The following is an 18,291-nucleotide window of genomic DNA, read 5'->3' on the forward strand; positions in this document are numbered from 1 at the left end:
TTGGTCAAGCAAAGAGGGGAAGGGGGGGGGGAGGGAGAGCGTGAACACACATGAACCACGCCCCATGTCTTATAGCCTCCTGAGACTCCACCATCCTGCACTAAAGGAGCTGAACAGAAAGGAGAAAAAGGCGAGAGAGGGGTGAAGGGGGGCAAAACATGAGGACAGCAGAAGAACAGGAGGTGGGAAGGACGAAGAGCAAGTGACCAAAGCAGAGTCTCAAATCCGTTAGCAGTCATAGCACCGCTCATCCAGCTCAGAAGTCCATTCCCAGTGGCTCTTCAGGCGTTAGTGCTGTCTGAATCCTGTGTCAATCTCTCTGGGGGAACCGGACCGAGGGGACACCTCTGCAGTGATGGATCGCACCAACACTCTCGCCTCCTCCCGCTCCCGACGCCTCCCGTCCAAACTCAAGGTGCCATCTGATTGCACCATCACCTTGGCTCCCTGGGTGGCACGGCGTTGCCTAGTCGTCTGACGAAAGGCAGATTGTATGTTACCAATTTTGGTGGGCTGCTCACGGACTCCTCCGCTCTGGGACCTCGGAGTTCCACCGCCATCACCCAGTTCCAGCCAAACTCATACCGCCTCAGGAGTCTGAAAAAAGTGAGAGCAGCCTGCATGAAGAACTTTCAGTTTAGCTTAGAATACTAACAGGTAGTTATACCCAGGTTCTTTCAGTTTGCGCTTAACACCCATGAAGGACTGTCTCTGGAGCTGCACCTCCCGGGTGTAATCAGGGAAAAAGCGGATTATGTGGTTCTCATAGGAATGGTCTCCATACTTGCACACCTCTTGAAGGATAGTATCCCGGTCCCTATAGTTGAGAACCTTGGTGATGATCGCCCAGGGGGCACCCGGCGGCGGTGAAGGGGTCAATGCCCTATGCGCATGTTCCACAACAAACACAGTTGACAGGGAGGTGTTAGGCAGTGCTCTTTTAATCCAGTCTTCCAAGAAGGCCTCTGGGTTCGTGCCCACTGCCCCCTCGGGGAAACCCACCACTCGGAGGTTGGATCTACGCGCTCTTCCTTCTGCATCCTCAACTCTCAGTTCCCAGTTGACTGTGTTTTTAAGATCATCCCCGATTTCTATGAGTGCTGATTCAGTGCCTCTTCCTGGGCGGAATCCAGTTTGGTAGTCTGAAAGTATGGAGTTGTCTTCAATGAACTGTGACTCTGGGCGAATGCTGCTCTTTCTATCAGTTTTCCCAGGAAAGGTCCATTTGTGATTGGTCTGTAGTTGTTGGGGTCCTGGGGGTCTAGGTTTGTTTTCTTTAATAACGGACATATGTATGCCTTGTTCCTGTAGTTAAAGAGTTGTTAATGATTCTTCTTACAGGTGTGGCAGCAGAAGTACATAAAAGAACGTTGTTGAAGATGTGTGGTGGACAAGGGTCAGAAGGGCAACCGGAAGCCTGCTTGCTTTGACCAAATCCATAAATTCACCTTGTGATATTTGTTTGAAGGACTGTAGAGGCTGGGTTGGTTTACTCTTAGAGGGGATTTTAGGAAAGGGGTTGGTGCTGATGGTTTTCTTCTGTTTTAAATAGTAGTCCAATGTGTCTGCCTTCGTTGTGTAATGAGTTGTCAGTTTGTTTGTGTAAACTTGAATAGTGGGATGACTTCCTTCCATACATTTAGGTTTTTGAAATTCATAGAAGATTTTATAAAATTCTTAGGTTGCAGTTTTAACATTTAGAATTCTGCCTGAGTAGTACCTTTTTTTTTAGCTTTTTTGATTGATGATTTGTATATTCTGTTAAGTTTGTGTAGCTGCAGTTTGTCTTGAATGTTATTTGTTTTGAGCCAGGTCTGCTGCAACCTTCTGATTTGTTGCTTTATCTTTTTAAGTTCTGTGTATCTCCAAGGTGTTGGTTTTCTTTTGTCCTGTTTAGTTTTTCTGAGTGGTATTAGGATATCAAAAGCTTCCTATGCCACTCAAAGTTTTGGAACAAAATTAATTAATCTAGATCTGTGTTGGCTGTTAGTTGTGTTTCTAAGTCATCAGAATTGAGTTTGCTCCAAGGTTGATAGGTGCATGTATGTAAGTAGTTGTGGGGTGTGTTGATTTGTGGTGTTTTATGTCGGAAAGTTACGAAATGGTGGTCTGACCATGTGATTGGTGTGATGCTATGAACGATAGCTAGTTCAGGCTTAGCAAAAATGACATCTAGGGTGTATCTAGCGACGTGTGTGGGACTGTGTAAAATCTGATGTAGGTTCAATGTGACTAGGCCAGTGGTGATAGCTTTTGGATGGGGCATATTGGGTTTGTCAAACCAAATATTTAGGTCCCCAGGAATGCACTGGTTTGAGTATAATGTAATAAGGTATGAGACTGTATCTAGAAAAGCGTTTGGGAATGTTGAGTTGTTAGGTGGAGGAGGAGAAAAGGAGGAGAAAAGGAGGAGAAAGTTACAGGAGGAAGTTGGAATATTGTGGAATCTGGTGAGGAGGGCTTCACAACCATGTATGGAAATGTTGTCTGTTTTACTGAGCTTTATTGCTTGTTTGAATATAATAGCTAGTCCACCTCCTCTCTTGCCTGTATGGTTTTGAGTGATTGTTTGATAGCCCAGAGGAATGGCTTCATGCAACACTGGGGCCATGCCATCTCCCAACCATGATTCTGTTATGAATAGTAAGTCAGGTTGTGTGACTGTGAGCAAGTCGTAAATGTGGTGCTTGCTTTTCGAGATTGATCGAGCATTTATGAGGTGGTAGTTTAGAAAAAGTGTGTTAGTGGCAATGTTGTTTTGTTTAGGAGAAGGGTGAGCAGTGTATTTTGAGCTTGTAGCAGGTATGTTGTTAGTTGTGATAAATGTGTGAGGGTCAAAATAGTTCTATTTTTAATATAGTGTTCCTCTTCCAGCAGGCTTTGGAGGCATTTTGTTGGGTATGTGTGTCGGTGGTGGACTTGGTGGCTGAGAGACATAAAGAGTGTACTTTTTTTGTAGGGTAGCCTCATCATGTAATAGACAAGGGGATGCAAAGTTGTTAAGAGTGGCCTGTTGTTTATTTTATTTGCGTCTGTTTAGTGTGGAAGGAGTATGGGTTGGGGTGGTGGAGGAGCATGTGGATCATAATGTAAGGCTCTAAATTGTGAAATGGATGAGAGGCGGGTGAATGAATGTTGCGTTGGGGTGCTTGTGGTAGGTGTTTGTGAAGAGTGAGAATGTGGGAGTAAAGATTGGTCAGGATTTGTATTTGTGTGTAGTCATGAGGGTGGGAGTGGGTGTGACGGAAAGAATAATGAAAGTTTGTGTTATTTTGATGTGCTGATGTGTGTGGTCTGTATTGTTTATGTGGAATAGTGAGAGGGGATATTGATGTAGTGGTTTTCAGTGAAGGATTTGTATGTGAGTTAGTGCTAGTGAGTGGTATTAGAGTATTACATGGGGTGTTGATGTGTTTTGGAGATGAGTGTATGATGTGTGTAAGAGGGGATGGATGTGTGTCAGGGGAGTTTGTGTTAGTTGTGATGACTGAAGTGGTAATATGTGTGGTGGAGTGGAGTGTGAGGATTGTATGGTTGTGTGTAATTGGTGAAGAGAGGGGAAGGGTGTTTGTAGATGGTGTGTTGGAAGGCTGGGTTTAGGTATTCCCATTATACAAGGAGGTCTGGCAGGAGCAAATAGAGGATAGTGCTGTTTGTATGAGCAGGGAGTGTGCATCTGGATGGCTGAAAGTAATGTATAATGTGGTTTTCTGTTGTATGGGCGATGGCAGGCTGTGTTAGTGGGAATGGACAAAGTAGTGTTTGCTGTGAAAATTAAGATGTTTTACTGTTGTAGTTGTGGTGGATATGTGTATAGGTGTGGTATATGGGGTTTTGTGTTGATTGATGAGACATTGCAATCTGTATGAGGTCAGTTTGTAAATGCAGGAGTTGGATGTCTTTGCTGGTAATGTGCTTGCATGTTGATGGGTGTGTAGAATGTAAGTTCCTTTCTAATAAATTGAATATTGAGCAGAATTTCTGGCCCTAGGCCCCACTTGTCCTGAACAGGCCCAAACAGGCAACTGCCCTTGTCCCCCCCTTGCCCTTACCCTTGATGCCCCGGCTGAGACGCCCGAGCCCTAGGCCTAAATAGCCCTACTGGCCAATAGAAACCTAGTGCTAACCCTAACCAATCAGATTTGTAACCCCAAATCACACAACCAATGGGAGACCCAACCCTATTCACCAATCATACCCCTATTCCTGACAACCAATCACAACCTCAACCCTAAAACCAGGAGCCAATAGGAATCTCAACCCTCATACCAATCACAACCCCAACCCTAAATACCAGGAGCCGATAGGAATCTCAAACCTAGTACCAATCACAACCCCATGCATTATAATGTATGGATAACAACAAAGTCACTCCGCATGTGGCGCTTTTATAGGCACCGGGAATTTCCAAGTGAACATCTTTTTTTTAACGATAAACAAGCTTCATAAACCTTGGGCACGGCATTTGCTGCATCAAAAGAGTTCCATAAACAGCACACATTTGTGGGCCTTAAACTTTCAACAACATCACGAAGGAATGATGTGGAAGGGTTTGCCTTGATAATTTGAATGCCCATCACCCTCTTCCCACTCTGCAATAAACAAAGAAGTACCGCCTCCTGGATGAGATGGTCACTGCATCAACATAATCACTCATGCTGGAAGATACAGACTTCAGTAGAGCACTACTGTGTGAACATCCATTTTAAAATTGTGACAATTTTTTTAAACCATCTAAAGTGACCACTTCTATCCAAGCCATTATGGACACCGTTTCTAGTCCTGGAATTTTATGTGATAATCTAATTCAGTCTGGGCGTTGTAGTCTTGTCTTGCTTTCATTTAATCAATTAGACTAATACACCTGAAATCAATGATTTGTAGGTGTAAAATTTGAGACTGGAGGCAATTTCCTTAATAAATGAGGTGGGGACTCTACAACCACTTGTATGGCTGCCACTTAGAGCAGTGATGTCTAACAATTATCCATGAGGGCTGGAGCCCACCCGATTTTCAGGATATCCATTGACTATGCAAATGATTACTATTAAGATTCCTTTTAAGTAAATGTATCCTATATCTGAAAACCTGGCAAGAATTTGGCCACTGTGAACAAATTTAAACACCCCAGTCTTAAATAATCAAAATTAAGATTGTATTAGAGAATTAAGTCACCCTTGGCAAGTCTTCATCCTAGACAGAATGAAGTCTTTGTAGTGATTGCTACATTTCAAAGAGTTCTCAGTTTTAGAAATAAGTGCTTTTTGAACTTAGTCCTACAAGGGCCTACAGAGAGGCAAAAAATTCCACATAATTTAATGACTCTCCAAAAGCCACCTTTAAAGTGGATCCCTTAAAAAATAAGCATTCATGCCTCATGCATTGTGCTCACAGTTTACTCACCTGTTGGTCTGGAGGCCCATGCAACAGTCCGTACTGGTACTCCAGTCTCTCCAACTCCGCCGAGGTGAAGGCAGGGGCCCCTTCCCCAATCACACGAGCCATGGTAGGTTCCAGACACAGGTCACAGCAGCACATGCAGTGTAAGTCCTCTCCTGTTGAAGGTCAGGTAGCAAGTAAGTGATCAGATAGAAAATGGCGGTTACATCCGTGGCGGTGCATACCGTCACCGCTGGCGTACATCACCATTGGCCACTGTAACCCATAGGGCCCAACAATAACCAATGAGGAGTTGCACGGCGGATCCTGACCACCTACCGTAACGGTGCACGTCAGCAGAATTACCTCACTTCCACCTGTCCCTCCACACAAGACAGGGGGACGCCATTTCAGGGTGGGGGGCAGGCCCTAGATAAAAACTGCGTCACAGTTTGAAATTGGACATACAGGACAAATGCCACTTACACATTAAAAAATAACACCAGGCATTGTACTGTTGTGACTACAATGTACAGTTTGAGACCGGCTCCTCACACTTTTGCCCCATATGTTGCTACCGCTGCAGATGAATAGGAGATGGAGACATACCCCTTTGTACAGACCCCTGGGGGACTTGGGAACAATGGAAGATAGGCACATTATCCTCACCTACAGACTTGACAGGGCCACAATTACGGAGCTGTGTGCCCAATTGGAGCCTGGCTTAATACCTGCAATCCGTCACCCCACTGGGATCCCCCTCTTGTGCAAGTCCTATCTGTGCTCCATTTCCTGGCAACTGGTTCCTTCCAAGTGACAGTGGGCTTGGCAGCGGGAATGTCACAGCCAATGTTCTCAATAGTGCTGGCCAGAGAGTTGTCTGCTCTGATTAAACACAAGTGAAGCTATATGTTTTCCCCCAGGTGGAGGATTTGGCCACAGTGAAAGCTGACTTCTATGCAATGGGACATATCCCCAACATAATTAGGGCAATTGATGGTACACATATTGCATTTGTCCCCCCGTCAAAACGAACAGGTGTTCAGAAATCGAAAGAGTTTTCACTCAATAAATGTCCAGATGGTGTGCTTGGCAGACCAGTATATCTCCCATGTCAATGCTAAGAATCCTGGGTCAGTGCATGATGCCTTTATCCTGAGGAATAGCAGCATCCCAAATGTGATGGTCCAACTACAGAGACACTGGGTGTGGCTACTAGGTGAGCCTTGGTTCCCACCCAGCATATGTTGGTGTATGGGTATGGTGTAGGCCATATGGGATAGTGTGTGGCTATATGTAGTCCCTTGATATTTGCAGGTGATTCTGGTTACCCCAACCTATCATGGCTACTGACCCCTGTGAGGAATCCCAGGACAAGGGCAGAAGAACGTTACAATGAGGCACATGGGAGATCAAGAAGGATGCCAGGCCTCCTGAAGGCCAGGTTTCGGTGCCTCCATCTAACAGGTGGATCCCTGTGCTACTCACCCAAGAAGGTCTGCCAGATAATCGTGGCATGCTGCATGCTGCCCAACCTGGCCGTGAGACGCTGTGTGCCTTTTCTGCAGGAGGAGGAGGCTGGAGATGCCATGTGGCAGCAGTGGACCCTGTGGACAGTAAGGATGAGGAGGTAGAGGATGAAGATGAGGACAACAGAACTGCAGTGAATCAACAATACTTCCAATGACACACAGGTAAGACAGTGTTACTTCACATTTCATTGACCATTATTTGGATATCTTTGGCACTGGCATGCTGTTATTTTCCACTTCTATGCCCACTTACTGTACCCTTTGGCAACTCATTTTGCAGATGTTGGTGCCCCATTATCGCTCCTGGTGTGATCACTACAGCCAACTTCATGTCTTTCCGATTTGAACATTACAGTACATTTGAATTGCATTGTTTGAGCATGGTTATACGAATACATACTTAAATAAGTTTGCCATACTCCATACTTTGGATTTTGTCAAAGGGTGTTTATTTAAGTGCTAAGAAGTAGAGGGGCAAGTTCATTGGGATGAGGTGATGATGGAGGAAAGTCCAGCGTATTGTTCCAGTCTATTTGGTGCACAGATGCATTGTCCAATGTGACGTAGGGAGGGGAGCAATAGCAGTTCAAGGTGGACAGGTTGACTGAGTGGGACACAAGGGTGACAATCAGGAGAGTCTCATTTCCTGGCAGAGGTCTTGGCAAGAGTCTCTGGCTTCTGCCTGGATCGCAGGGAACGTTTGCGGGATGGTTCTCCTTCTGCAGGGGGAGGGGTGCTGGTGGTCTGTGAGTCCTGTGGCGGGGCCTCCTGTCCACTAGCGGCAGCGGAGGTCGAAGGCTGTTCAGATGTCTGGCTAGTGGCAGGGGCCCGCTGTTGTGAGGCTGCCGCCCTCATGATGTTGGCCATGTCTGCCAGCACCCGTGCTATGGAGACCAGGGTGGTGTTAATGGCCTGCAAGTCCTCCCTGATCCCCTGGTACTGCACCTCCTGCAGCCCCCTGTTCTCCTGCAAGTTGGCCATATCCTGGGAATGTTGGTATGATCCCAGGATCTTGGTGAGTGCCTCCTGGAGAGTCGGTTCCCTGGGCCTGTCCTCCCCCTGGCGCACAGCAATCCTCTCAGTGTCCCTGTTGTCCTGTGCCTTTGTCCCCTGAACCGTGTGCCCACTGCCACTGACCCCAGGTCCCTGATTGTCTTGGGGGCGAGGTGTGCCCTGAGGTCCCTGTAATGGTGGACACACTGCTGATTGACGTGTCCTGGGGACAGAGGTATGGGTACGCTTAGTGGGTGCTGTGGTGGTGTTTCCTGAGGGGGGAGGCTCTGTGGTGGTGTGTGACTGTGGCTGTGTAACCGACTGTCCAGAGGTCCCTGATGGGCCAGGTTGGTCATCCAGATCCAGGCAACCAGAGTTGCTGTCATCACTGTGGGCCTCTTCTGCTAGGGGTCTGGATAGTGCTGGCACCTCTTCGCCGCTGACATTGGCTGGGGTACCTGTGGGGATGAAAATGCAGTGTTATTGTTTCTGTGTGTGACATATTGTGCATCAGTAGCTTGCCCTCTTTGTTTGTATTTGCCCTGGCATCTTTCACTTGTGTAAGTTGGCATGTGGTGGGCTAGCTGATTCTCTCTAGTGTGCATGCTTTGGTGATAGGTGTCCATGCAGGTCTGTGAGTGGTGTCCATGCATTGGTATGGCATGCAGGGCTTGGAATTGGAATGAGTGGGATGTGATGGTTGGGTGTGTGGGAGGTGGTGGAGTGATGGGAGTGAGGGTGAGGGTATGTGATGGCATGCATGTAGGGGGGTAGTAGTAGTAGAGGGTTGACTTACCAGAGTCCAGTCCTCCTGCTACTCCGGCCAGGCCCTCAGGATGCATGATTGCCAAGACTTGCTCCTCCCATGTTGTTAGTTGTGGGGGAGGAGGTGGGAGTCCACTGCCAGTCCTCTGTACAGCGAGTTGGTGTCTTGCTGCAATGGAACGTACCTTCCCCCGTAGGTCGTTCCACCTCTTCCTGATGTCATCCCTGGTTCTTGGGTGCTGTCCCACGGCGTTGACCCTGTCCACGATCCTCCGCCATAGCGCCATCTTCCTAGCTATCAATATCTGCTACACCTGTGCTCCAAGCAGCTGTGGCTCTACCCTGATGATTTCCTCCCTCATGATCCTTAGCTCCTCCTCCGAGAATCGGGGGTGTCTTTGTGGTGCCGTGGGTGGGGGTGTGTAGGGTGATGTGTTGGGGTGTGTGATGTGGGGTGCGTGCATGGTGTATAGGTGATGGTGGTGTGTGGTTCTGGTTTTGCATGTGGTCTTGATGTCTGTCTTGTGCCAATGGTTTGTAGTCATAAAGGGTTGTGGGTAATGTGGGTGTGTGTTTTATAGTGGCGTGGGTGTGGTGTGTGTATGGGTGTCAGGTGTGTGTTATTTAAATTGACCAATGTGGTGTTGTTTTGTATGTGAGTGTGCATTTTGAGCGTGGGGGTATGTACCGCCAATGGTTTACCTCCATCTTTGTACTCCGCTTCAGCCAAGTTCTACAAAAAAAGGAAAAAAAATAAGAAAAGGGGCCAGGGTATAGTCAACCTGACCCCTTAGCTCTGGTGCTGGGGTCCCATAAGGACCCCACCAGGGCCAAAAAACTTCTTTTTTTTTTAAATGTTAGCTGCGATTTCGTGACAACTTTGCAAATTTGTAGGAAAGTTTTTTGAAAAAACAACCCGACTCCCAAGCTTGTTTTTAAAGAGCCCATAGGTGTACCAGGTCCCGGGGGCTTGTAAAATGTAAGGAGTGGGCACACAGGGCGCCCCTCCTATGCCCCGGGAACTGCCACCTCCCCGGCGTTAAACTATTTATGTATGTGTCACCTCCCTGGGGCCAATGTGAAATGGCATGCGGGGGGCATGCAGCCCTCCGCAGCCCCAGGGACCGCCACTTCCCTGGGGCTTTAGTCAAATACAATGCGGGGGCGATTGGCCTGCCCGCAGCCCCGGGGACCACCAAATCCCCAGGGCTTTAGTCATATACAATGCGGGGGACCATATCTCCCCACCCCCTGCAGCCCTGGGGACCATCACCTAATCTGTGCTATTTCACATTGGAGAGGGGCCGCACAACCCCCCTATTAGCATAGATGGCCCTGGGGACAGCCACCTACCAGGGCTGGCTCCTGATATGTCCAGGGGTGCCCACCCCAGGGACACAGCTGTTTGCTCTCACTTGGCAGGAGCTTTGACAGCTCCCACCAAGCCAGAGCAAACACTTCACTTTCTGCAGGTGAGAGCTGTCTCTGGCCTAGTGGTTAAGGTCTCAGACATGCACACTGAAGGTTAGTGGGTCAAGTCTAGTTGAGTCTGTGGCCACTTCCTGCTTTCGTTTCTTTTCAACTATAAATATTAAAGTTACATATTGAAATGTGATCTCACTCGTTTTAATTGACAGAAACATTTTTCTTTGAAATTTGTCTGGAAATATCTAATTCTCAGTATATAATTAATTAAAGCCTAAATCGCTCTCACTCACTCAAACTCGCACTTTCTCTATCTCTCTCTCTCTTAGGGTTGGTTAGGAAGGTTGGCAGCAGGGACTGGCAGCAGACCAGGCCCTGTGGCCAACCACACCACGCACGGCCAAAGGGCCATGGGCAGCCTAAGTTAGGGTGGTTATAGGGAGTTGGCCACAGGGCCTGGCCATAGGCCAGGCCCTGCAGCCAACCAGCATTGCCTACGGCCAAAGGCTGTGTACGGCGGTGGTTAGATTAATTTATAGTAATGAAAATTACTTTACATTAAAAAAACATAGAAATTCACTGAACAAAACAAAGATTACAGGGAAGTTATACTTAGGAAATGGAATTAAAAAAAAACCCATAGAAATTCAGTTAAAAAAAACAAAGGTTACAGGGACATTATAGTTAGGCTCACATTTTAAACGTACTAAACCATAGAAATTAATTTGTTATAGTTAGAACTATCTCAAGTAACTATAACTCATGCCCTAAGGTAACTAGAACTCACGCCCCTCACCATGCACTGCTAATTACCCGACAAATAACAACACTCGTGACATCTTTGATAGCATCATTGATAATATCAATGTAATATTTGCAGTAAAAAATTTGATGACAAAACTGTGCATGGCGGGGTGCGTGTTATAGTTACCTTAGGGCATGAGTTATAGCTCCTTGAGATTAGTGAATGTGAATATATATATAAATACATTTTGTAAGGAAATGCCTCCTTGGCATGGTTACCCCCTAACCTTTTGCCTTTGCTGATGCTAAGTTATGATTTGAAAGTGTGCTGGAACCCTGCCAACCAGGCCCCAGCACCAGTGTTCTTTCCGTAAACTGTACCTTTGTCTTCACAATTGGCACAGCCCTGGCACTCAGGTAAGTCCCTTGTAACTGGTACCCCTGGTACCAAGGGCCCTGCCAACAGGGAAGGTCTCTAAGGGCTGCAGCATGTCTTATGCCACCCTGGGGACCCCTCACTTAGCACATGCACACTGCCTCACAGCTTGTGTGTGCTGGTGGGGAGAAAATGACGAAGTCGACATGGTACTCCCCTCAGAGTGCCATGCCACCCTCACACTGCCTGTGGCATAGGTAAGTCACCCCTCTAGCAGGCCTTAAAGCCCTAAGGCAGGGTGCACTATACCACAGGTGAGGGCATAAGTGCATGAGCGCTATACCCCTACAGTGCCTAAGCAAAACCTTAGACATTGTAAGTGCAGGGTAGCCATAAGAGTATATGGTCTGGGAGTTTGTCAAACACGAACTCCATGTAAAATACACCCAGAGGACATCTTAGAGATGCCCCCTGAATACCTACCCGACTTCTAGTGTAGGCTGACCAGATCCTGACAGCCTGCCACACACCAGACATGTTGCTGGCCACATGGGGAGAGTGCCTTTGTCACTCTGTGGCCAGGAACAAAGCCTGTACTGGGTGGAGGTGCTTCTCACCTCCCCCTGCAGGAACTGTAACACCTGGCGGTGAGTCTCAAAGGCTCCCCCCTTTTGTTACAGCGCCCCAGGGAATCCCAGCTAGTGGAGATACCCGCCCTTCCGGCCACTGCCCCCACTATTGGCGTCAAGGCAGGAGGAGATAATGAGAAAAACAAGGAGGAGTCACCCACCAGTCAGGACAGCCCCTAAGGTCTCCTGAGCTGAGGTGACCCCTGCCTTGAGAAATCCTCCATCTTGAGTTTGGAGGATTCCCCCAATAGGATTAATGATGTGCCCCCTCCCCACAGGGAGGAGGCACAAAGGGGGTGTAGCCACCCTCAAGGACAGTAGCCATTGGCTACTGCCCTCCCAGACCTAAATTTACTATTTAGGGGCACCCCAGAACCCAGGAAATCAGATTCCTGCAACCTGAAGAAAGAAGAAGGACTGCTGACCTACAATCCTGCAGAGAAGGAGGAAGACGACAATTGATTTGGCCCCAGCCCTACCAGCCTGTCTCCAACTTGAAAAACCTGCTCCAGCGACGCATCTAACAGGGACCAGCGACCTCTGAAGCCTCAGAGGACTGCCCTGGACTACAGGACCAAGAAACTCCCGTGAACAGCGGCCCTGTTCAAAACCAGCTTTGCAACAAACAAGCAACTTCCAAGAACTTCATGTTTCCCGCCGGAAGCGTGAGACTCTACACTCTGCACCCGACGCCCCCGGCTCGACCTGCAGAAAACAAACACCTGAGGGAGGACTCCCCTGCGACTGCGAGCCCGTGAGTAACCAGAGACGACCCCCCTGAGCCCCCACAGGCTCCCCCTGACCGTGACTGCCTGTAATAAGGGACCCGATGCCTGGAACCAACACTGCACCCGCAGCCCCCAGGACCTGAAGGAACCGAACTTCGACGCAGGAGTGACCACCAGACGACCCTCTGCCTAGCCCAGGTGGTGGCTGTCCCGAGAAGCCCCCCCCCCCCCAGTGCCTGCCTGCACCGCTAGAGTGACCCCCGGGTCCCTCCATTGTTTCCTACCTGAAACCGACGCCTGCTTTGCACACTGCACCCGGCTGCCCCTGTGCCGCTGAGGGTGTGTTTTGTGTGCCTACTTGTGTCCCCCCCAGTGCTCTACAAAACACCCCTGGTCTGACCCCCGAGGACGCAGGTACTTACCTGCTGGCAGACTGGAACCGGAGCACCCCTGTTCTCCATAGGCACCTATGTGTTTTGGGCACCTCTTTGACCTCTGCACCTGACCGGCCCTGAGCTGCTGGTGTGGTAACTTTGGGGTTGCCTTGAACCCCCAACGGTGGGCTGCCTATGCACCAGGACTGAGACTTGTAAGTGTTTTACCTCCTCCTAATCTAACCTTTACTTACCTCCCCCAGGAACTGTTGATTTTTGCACTGTGTCCACTTTGAAAATAGCTTATTGCCATTTTTATAAAGACTGTACATGATATTGTTTTCATTCAAAGTTCCTAAAGTATCTAAGTGAAGTACCTTACTTTTAAAGTATTAACTGCAAATCTTGAACCTGTGGTTTTTAAAATAAACTAAGAAAATATATTTTTCAATATAAAAACCTATTGGCCTCGAGTAAGTCTTTGAGTGTGTGTTCCTCGTTTATTGTCTGTGTGTGTACAACAAATGCTTAACACTACCCTCTGATAAGCCTACTGCTCGACCACACTACCACAAAATAGAGTATTAGAATGATCTACTTTTGCCACTATCTCACCTCTAAGGGGAATCCTTGGACTCTGTGCACGCTATTTCTTACTTTGAAATAGTATATACAGAACCAACTTCCCACACATTCACTTTAAAAAAACAAAGGTTACAGGGATGTTATAGTTAGATTCTGAATTTACTTGCACCTGCATCATACACAGTTTTTTCTTTAATACTTTGACTTCTAAAGTTTCATTGATGTTATAATAGTTGTCATGAGTGATGTAATATCTGGAGTAATTAGCAGTGCATGATGAGGGCGTGAGCTATAGTTACCTTAGGCTGCGAGTTATAGTTACTTGAAATAACTCTAACTATAACTGCTGAATTTTCTAGTTGTATGCGAGTAAATTCAGTATCTAATTATAATGTCCCTGTAACCTTTGTTTTTTAAGTGAATTTCTAAGGTTTTTTTAATTCTATTACCTAACTGTAACATCCCTCTAGCCTTTGTTTTTTTTAGTGAGTTTCTATGGTTTATTTAAACGTAACTTTCATTGCTATACGTTAATCCAACCACTGCCGCACATGGCCTTTGGCCGTGCGCAGCAGGGGTTGGCCGCAGAACCTGCAACCAACCCCTATAACCAACGAACCCATCTCTGCGCATGGATGTCAGCCGTGTGTGTCAGCCACAATATGCTCCCTTTGACCGTGTGCAGCAGGAGTTGCTCACAGGGCCTTTCTCTCTGGGTGTGAGAATAAGTGTGAGAGAGTTTTTCTGGGTGTGGGAGTGGCTGTAAGAGTGTCTGTCTGGGTGTGGAGTAGGTGTGAGAGTGGGTTACAGTGTTTGTAATTGCACTCCAGTAGAAAGATGCATTCACCTCCACAAAGGATTTCCGATTGTTTTTCAATATGGAGTAAACACAGTTGCTTTACCTTTACCAAGCCCAGGAATTAGGATTATTTGTCCTTTCCAGAAGTGGAGCTTCAACTGGGGCACTTACAAATACAAATGTAGCAATGGTTCCTGTTGAGGATTAATTTCTGTGAAATGGTTATTATGGCCAGAACGGAAGCTCACCTGCTTGTTTATACAACAAAAGTCCACAATTTTGTGCAAAGCTCTTCCAACTGGAGCACTGTCTACTGGTTAGTTAGAAAGTGCTACCTCATTGGTTGAATGTCCAGTGTGGGGGAGGGAGGCTGTGCGTCCCTCTTCCCCCGGCCGATTTCTGCCAAGGGACCCCATTCATCAGGCCACACAAAAATTAATGGGGGGCTGTGCAACCCTCCTTTCCGAGGAGATCTCCGCCATAGTGACCCCATCCCCGGGGCCAGCCATGTCACCTGAGTGCCCCACAGGGCACCCAATCATTATCATTCGGGGTGCTGGGGTGCCTGAAGGCTCCCTCGATCACAGCCAGCTCACCCTGCATCCTGTGGGACCTGGCATTGCTATCATTGACTGGAAACTGCTAAACATGCAGCTCACCTGTCTATGAGAGCAATTGTTTCCTCTGCTTCCAGGGCCACATGTCTGCAGGCAGGGAAACAGAAGAAACCTCCATTTCCAGCAAGTGAGAGCTGTTTGACAGCTCTCGCTTTCTGGAACTAGAGGGTTTGCTGTGACTTGGTGGGAGCTGTCAAAGCTCCTGCCAAGTCACAGCAAACAGCTAGGTATCGGGGTGGGCACCCCAGGACATAGCAGGAGTCGGCCCTGGGGGTGGCAGTCCCCAGGGCCATGAACGGCTCCACAAGGAGGGGGCCACATGGCCCCTATCCAATGTTTGAATGTGCCCCGGGGAGGTGGTGGTCCCCGGGGACGGCGGTCCACAACAGACCCTCTATCTTCTTTTATTTCAGCCCTGGGGCTGTGGGGTGGCCTCATTGCCCCCCTTAATTGATAGAAATTGGAGATAGTGGTCCGCAGGGCTGGAGGGGGGGCTATGCAGCCCTCCACACACAAAAGAGTGTTGGACCAGGGGAGGTGGTAGCCCCAGGGGCGGTACACAGGACCCCCTACTATATTTTAAAAGTTTTGCCTCGGGGAGCTAGTGGTCCCCGGGGCTGCGGAGGGGCCTCCCCACCCCCCTTTATTATTAGAAATTGCCCAGAGGAGGTGGTTGTCCCTGGGGCTGCAGGGTGGGTGTGGCCTCCGGCGTACAAATGAATGTTAGCCCCAGGGAGGTGGCGGTTCCAGGGGAGATCGGCAAAACCTCCTACTATATTTTAAACATTGTGCCCTGGAGAGGTGGTGATCCCCGGGGCTGCGGGGCAGGCCGTGTGGCACCCCGCATACAATAGAATGTTAGCCTCAGGGAGGTGGCAGTCCCTGGGGCCTGTTGGGTTCACAAGACACCCCTACAATATTTTAAACATTTTGGCCCGGGGAAGTGGTGGTCTCTGGAGGCTGCAGGGGGCTACATGGCTGTTTTGCTTTCCTTATCTTATGACCGAGCTAACAAAACTTCTCTGGAATGCACTTCTTAGTTTAAAGAAGACATTTATTATTAATACTTCACCACGAGGTTCCTGAGAGACAAGATTAGTAGGTTGGAAGCACACGTTTAAAAGTAGTCACAGCAATGAAAGCAAAATATATCAAAGTGATTCTCAATTGCAATGTACACAGCATGTGATTATATTACAGCATAACTTCAAAGCAAAGAATAAAAGTCAAAATTCATCACCGTAGGGCCTATCACTGCTCCTTATCTTTCTCATGCCTGCAAGTTGATGACTCCTGTTCAACTGCGAGAAAGAGATTTTCCACCCAAACGGGAGGTCAGGCAGCTGACGTCCGCTCCTGACCGAAGTCCTGGAAAATTCCCCCTTGCTGCTGCCCAGGGACACCGTGAAAAGCCTGCTAACAGGCCCCTTTGTCAAAACATGCTGGCTCAGAGTAGGAACAGAACAAGTGTTGGAGAGTGGCCAAGCCTCCAAACCTCGCTTGTTCCCAGGGCTGGATAGAAAGGAAAACACAAAATATACGCTCTCTTATCACGCTAGGGTTCGGTGTGAACACAATATGAAAAACACAGCTTGGTCTATCATGTGGAAAAACACAGCTCATCTGCAATGTCTCAACTGCAATGTCGAACTCCACGATAAGGCCAATAGGCAGCTAAACTGAATACAAAATGTAATGCCTAATGCCATGTTAAAGCCAATAGGCAGCTAAACTGAATACCACATGTAATGGTAATGTGCTAATGATGAACATTGAACAACTAATATGCGCAGTGGTGAAACACAAAGTCATTGGTCAAACACAATTAATGGCATAACATCTCCACCCTATGACCAACGACTTTTGTTTACATTCCTCTTATTTCAAACAAAAACAAAAAAACAAAAACATTATAAGCAAATCAGATTTTAATGATAAAAGCAATTACTGTAAAGCAATGGAAGTGGATTAATGTATTGATCTCATAACCATTCAAATCAGATACACCTACAATGAAAAGACTGAAGCTTATATACACTGATTGGGATAATAACTGATTGAATAGTGTCTCTAAAACTGCATGTTGATGTAGCATGAGTTCCTCTCATGTAAAGGTACACCGGTCCACCTGAAAGGTTTGCTGGAATGTAAGTGAAAGTCAGGGTTTCCACACGAAAAAACAGACAGTTAACTGCCAATGTTGCTTAGTTCCAGTGGGAGAATGTAATCAAACAAGTTGACAAACTTAAGGAACAGTGCATTGCAGTAGTCTATCTTGGACATCACTAGTGCCAGGATAGTGCCAGGACTTATGGCAATTTGGGCAATTCTGTCTCCAATCTGTATGAATGAATCAGATTCTCTTCTAGTTATCAGAATAACTTTGATTTCTCCTTGGTAATCTGCAGCAATCACTCCCCCTAAAACCTGGATCAATTTGCCATATCTGTCCTGGTAACTTTCCTCTCCCCAACTGATCTTTGACTGTTTGTGGGACAGATCTCTGTTGTGTGTGCTGACAAATAGGACATTGCAAAATCAAAGTTTTTATCAAATGTAAGGGAATGTGCATCTCTCTAATCTCTGCCCACCTGTACGTGGCTTCTTTTCCCAGATGTCTTTTAGTACTCATGCATTTCAATGAATCATTAGTCAAACAAACACACTTTCTATCCTGAGGGGACAAGAATTCAAATGGTGCACTCAATGTCACTGGTGACTCTTTTGTCTGTGGTACCTTCTGCACCCTCAACTCAACCTGTAAAGGGGCTTGTGACACCTGTTCATGTAGGGCTGCAGTGACTCGAGCCCTGTTTTGTATGTACCAGATCCAGTGTATGATACTAGCCTCTTGTGCCTGTCCTATACTGTGAGATTTAGGTGAACTCATCACCCACTGCATGATTGATATTTCAGGTTTCAGAATTACATTACAATTTAATGTCATTTGCTCAGTATTCACTAGAGCCCAATAACAAGTCAAAAGCTGTTTTTCAAAAGGAGTGCAGCGCTCCACAAAGTCAGATAGTTTTCTAATCCAAAGTTCCAGGGCACCCTTGTCCTCCCCTGTTCCTGATTTACATATAAATCAGTATTTCCCTCTTGCACTGCGCACAAATCTAAAGTATGTTGAATTATTTAATTTGCCAAATCAAAAGTACGCAGCTGCTTCTCACTCCCTTCAAACTCATGTTTTTTCCTAGTTACTTTGTACCAAAGGTTAAGATTTTACTCAGATGAGGGATATACTGTATACAAAAATCAAACAAGCTTGTGAAACTCAGTGTCTCTTGCTTAGTGCAAATAGTAAGAAACTCTTGACTCTTTTGTTTTACCTTTGACAAC

Source organism: Pleurodeles waltl, chromosome 4_2 (genome assembly GCF_031143425.1).
Source record: "Pleurodeles waltl isolate 20211129_DDA chromosome 4_2, aPleWal1.hap1.20221129, whole genome shotgun sequence".
Lineage (NCBI taxonomy): Eukaryota > Metazoa > Chordata > Amphibia > Caudata > Salamandridae > Pleurodeles > Pleurodeles waltl.